This window comes from Salmo trutta, chromosome 20 (assembly GCF_901001165.1).
Source record: "Salmo trutta chromosome 20, fSalTru1.1, whole genome shotgun sequence".
Taxonomy (NCBI): Eukaryota; Metazoa; Chordata; class Actinopteri; order Salmoniformes; family Salmonidae; genus Salmo; species Salmo trutta.
This window is the reverse complement of record NC_042976.1, coordinates 35152926-35157903: the sequence shown is the minus strand read 5'-3', so window position 1 is coordinate 35157903 and position 4978 is coordinate 35152926. Positions and strand designations below refer to the sequence as shown.

Genomic DNA, 4978 nt, shown 5'->3' with positions numbered 1-4978 from the left:
ATGTAGCTACAACATTTACATGAGAGAAATATGAACACTATGAGGATGTTGACCTTAGGATGTTTAAAGGGCCAAGTACAGAACTATTTACATGAGCCAAGTGATAACTGAGCAATATATTTAAACCAATGGAAATTTAAAAGATAATTCATTAAATGTAAATATTTAAAACTAAAACTAAATCAAACCCAGTTCAGAACGATTGCCTTTTTGAGTGAACTTTGGAGATAACGGCCCTGTGGAAATCCTTCGTCCAAAGCTTGTTGAATACATGCACTGAAACATTCAGTAAACACAAAACAAACAAAATTAGGAGCCTGAAAGCAATTACTGAAAACATTTTATTTCAAAAAAGGTTGAAAATGTATTTATTACACAAAACAATGCTGAGTTAAAAATAACCACATTTGGGTCATTTCGATAACCCAGTGCTGGGTCAAAATTGGACAAAGAGAGCATTGGATTAATTCAACCCAGTAAGGTTGGGTTGTGCTTCTAACCCAGCACGTTGGGTTGAGCGCTTGACCCAGCTGCTGGGTAAATTAGACTATATTGCAGGGTAAAAACAACTCAGTGTGTTGGGTTGTGACAAACCCAGCACATTGGGTAGGGGTATTGACCCAGGAGCTGGTTAATTTATGTAATCTTTATGTATCCCAATGTCAATTTTGATTATATATGTTTTTGCCTTCCCTACCATCCCACACCCTCCCTTTCCTACACACAATCAAGATACAATGTTGAATTTCAAATAATGAATTTGTATTTCCTGCATTTCAGTACATACTGTACAACACATCAGAGAATTGTCAACAATATATACATTTTTTAAATAGTACATTGAAACAAAGCCCTATTGTCTACATATGTGTTATTTCATAAGATAGTAATCAATCCTATCTTATGAAATCCTAAAATTTAACCAAACAGTCCACACATCAGGCTGATGCCTCAGCTGAACTTGATGTGCACACTCAGATTGCGATCTGATTTTTAAAAAAAACAAGGCTTCTCTCCGTGTGACACTGTCTTTAGTGGTATTAACACAGATCTGTCTACCAGACAGAGCCAGGGCAAATGAATAGATATTCACTGACACACTTCAGCTATTGTAGGTGAGAGCACACACACACACACACACACATCATGTAGTTTTGCCATACAATAATGTTCTTCATTTGGGTAGAGTCAAAACATTGTTACACAGAGAGCAAGTGTAACATATTTGAAGGGCTGAAGGTCACTCTACTAAGGAAATGGACTAATGACTGTCATTACTCAAGTAATAACTGTATTTCACTCATAAATAACATTTCACAATTCCCAAAATGTAACATTTGAATTTAAAATAAATTGTTGTGACTGAATGAAAGCGTATCGGAAAGCGTTAACACCCAGCTTATACACTGTATATATTAATCATACAAATATATACAGATTTAGTGCAACAGTAGTTGAACTAAAGGCTAACAAGCACATACTGTACAGTAGGCAAAAAGGCAGGCACGATATATTAAACTAAGCTATAGATAGTGACTTAAGAGCATATTTGCATTGTAATATGAAGAGAAAAGGGGTTACAACCGAAATGTGTCTTACACATTTAACCCGACCCTTCTGAATCAGAGAGAAACACATGGCTCATCCATCCATTGATCTATTAATTCACATGAACACAAACACATCGGCCGGAGGGATGTGCTTCCTCCTGTAACTTCTCACACTACATAGAAGAGCAGATACTTATCCACTATTGTTCAATGGATAAAAGACATGCTAGCACCAGTCTAACTGCGGGGGATTCTGTTCCTGGCAGCTGATACACTGTGGTCTGTAGGAAAGTTGATATCAAACACATGATAGGACTTGAAGAATACATCCAGTGCCCCAAGCAATGTACAGTGCATTCGAAAGTATTCAGATCCTTCGACTTTTTCCACATTTTGCTTACGTTACAGCATTATTCTAAAATTGATTAAATAAAAAATTGTCCTCATCTATCTTCACACAATACCCCGTAACGACAAAACGAAAACAGGTTGTTTTTGCAAAATAAAATAATTATAATTACTTTATTTACATAAGAATTCAGCCCCTTTGCTATGAGCCTCAAAATTGAGCTCAGGTGCATTCTGTTTCCATTGATCATCCTTGAGATGTTTCTACAACTTTGGAGTCCACCTGTGGTAAATTCAATTGATTGGACATGATTTTGAAAGGCACACACCTGTCTATATAAGGTCCCACAGTTGACAGAGAACGTCAGAGCAAAAACCAAGCCATGAGATCAAAGGAATTGTCTGTAGAGCTTCGAGACAGGATTGTGTTGAGGCACAGATCTGGGAAAGGGTACCGAAGCATTTATGCAGCATTGAAGGTCCCCAAGAACACAGTGGCCTCCATCATTCTTAAATGGAAGAAGTTTGGAACCACCAAGACTTCCTAGAGCTAGCCACCCGGCCAAAGTGAGCAATCGGGGGACACCGGTCTTGATCAAGAAACGATAGTCACTATGAAAGAGCTCCAGAGTTCCTCTGTGGAGATGAGAGAACCTTCCAGAAGGACAACCATCTCTGCAGCACTCCACCAATCAGGCCTTTATGGAACAGTGGCCGACGGAAGCCACTCCTCAGTAAAAGGCACATGACAGCCCGCTTGGAGTTTGCCAAAAGGCACCTAAAGGACTCTCAGACCATGAGAAACAAGATTCTCTGGTCTGATGAAAACAAGATTGAACTCTTTGGCCTGAATGCCAATCGTCACGTCTGGAGAAAACCTGGCACCATCCCTATGGGGAAGCATGGTGTTAGCAGCATCATGCTGTGGGGATGTTTTTCAGCGACAGGGACTGGGAGACTAGTCAGGATCGAGGGAAAGATGACTGGAACAAAGTACAGAGAGATCCTTGATGAAAACCTACTCCAGAGCGCTCAGAACCTCAGACTGGGTCGAAGGTTCACCTTCCAACAGGACAACTACCATAAGCACACAGCCAAGACAAAGCAGTAATGGCTTTAGGATAAGTCTCTGAATGTCTTTAAGTGGCCCAGCCAGAGCCTGGACTTAAACCTGATCGAACATCTCTGGAGAGAGCTAAAAAATAGCTGTGCAGAGACACTCCCCATGCAACCTGAAAGAGCTTAAGAGGATCTGCAGAGAAGAATGGGAGAAACTTCCCAAATACAGGTGTTCCAAGGTTGTAGCGTCATACCCCAGAAGACTCGAGGCTGTAATCGATGCCAAAGGTACTACAACAAAGTACTGAGTAAAGGGTCTGAATACTAATTTAACTGTGATATTTAATTTTTCTATATGCAGTACCAGTCAAAATTTTGGACACACCCACTCATTCAAGGGATTTTCTATTTCCTACATTGTAGAATAGTGAAGACATCAAAACTATGAAATAACACACATGGAAACATGCAGTAACAAAAAAAGTGTTAAACAAATCAAAATATATTTTAGATTTTAGATTCTTCAATGTAGCCACCCTTTGCACACTCTTGGCATTATCTCAACCAGCTTCACCTGGAATGCTTTTCCAACAGTCTTGAAGGAGTTGTAAAAAATTAAGAAAAACCCTTGAATGAGTACATTTCTAAACTTTTGACTGGTCCTATATATATACATTTGCAAAAATATCTAAAAACCTGTTTTGCTTTGTCATTATGAGTTATTGTGTGTAGATTGATGAGGAAAAACATGTATTTAATCCATTTATAATAAGACTGTAACTTAAACAATTGTGGAAAAAGTCCTTGGGTCTGAATACTTACCGAATGCACTCTACCTTGCTCCAATACCTGTCCACTAATGACTGTAAAACCTGTGGTCAGTCCCCAAGAGCCAACATAACTCTGTAGGATCTGGTCACCTCCGCCTGGCTCAGGTACTCAACCATGTTGGTCCCAACCTGTTAGAAAGAAATCATTTGATTTTAGAATATGAGGACTTGTGCAAAGAATGGAGGCACACTGACAATGCCATCACAAACAATTTATTTTGTATACTATATATCCATTTGCACATCAATAAAAACATTAAAACCCTGTTTGATGCCTACTGTACATCTTCCATTAATTTGGGGTTGAGGTTCATTTACACAACAATGCCTTGGAGTTTGCAGTTAACCGAGTTTGGAATGCTGTTCCTTTCATTCAAGGTTTACAAATGCTATCATCTAATTTCCCCGTCAATCTCCCTATGCCTATCCACTATTTAAACTTACAGGCTGCAAGTCAATGAAGGACTTTCTGGTTTCTCCGAAGGTGGGTCAGAAGGTCTTCCTGCCTATCTTGTAGACTGGTGTTAGGAGGACCACTGGCAGACGTCTTAAAGTGATTACACCATTTTGTATCTGGATAGAAGAATGTTTACTGAATAACTTGTTTGTTTCAGGCTAAAAATGAATGAGCATGTGAGGCACCACCAACAGGTTCATTTCAAACTATACCTGCAGAACATCTTGGGCATGCTTCTCTTGGCTGGTGATGTGAAGTTTTGTCCTTGGAGACTGCGATCCAGTTCTCAGTGAGTTTCCCCGAGCAGTCCGGGTTTAAAATGGAGAAGTCCTGAGCAATCTGTGGTAAAGCAGACAAACAATGACTTTACCATTGCAGTTAATCATTAGTCTGTATCATATTGAATCATTTATTTCAACTGTGAAATCTGATGTGAAAATGTTTATCCACATGTTAAAGGTTAAGTGATCAGGTGAAAATCCACATGTTAAATAAACACATGGTTTCACAAGTGAATCTACACATCTTGGACATTTTTGAGACATTAAGTATTCTACATTTATTCCACATCACTTTTTTTCTTAGCTTTTAAACTGATTATCAAATACCCCATAGTAGGTCTTGATTATCATAAACCTTGCAGCATAAATATGTATCAAAGCATTTTCCCATCCACTGTTTTAAGGTAAACAGCTTTCAGTAACCCCTCTCAAATTCATAGACAGAACTATGGA

The 4978-nt window shown here is 38.8% G+C and overlaps 1 long non-coding RNA gene across 1 annotated transcript; it reads right to left on the bottom strand.

The window, feature by feature from the left end:
• Positions 1 to 3765: 3765 nt before the first annotated feature.
• Positions 3766 to 4744, bottom strand: LOC115155945 (uncharacterized). Its single transcript, XR_003868171.1, has 3 exons — positions 4457 to 4744; positions 4232 to 4360; positions 3766 to 3916 (listed from the first exon to the last, which is right to left on the bottom strand). It is a non-coding gene; the product is annotated as an uncharacterized LOC115155945 (long non-coding RNA).
• Positions 4745 to 4978: the final 234 nt, after the last annotated feature.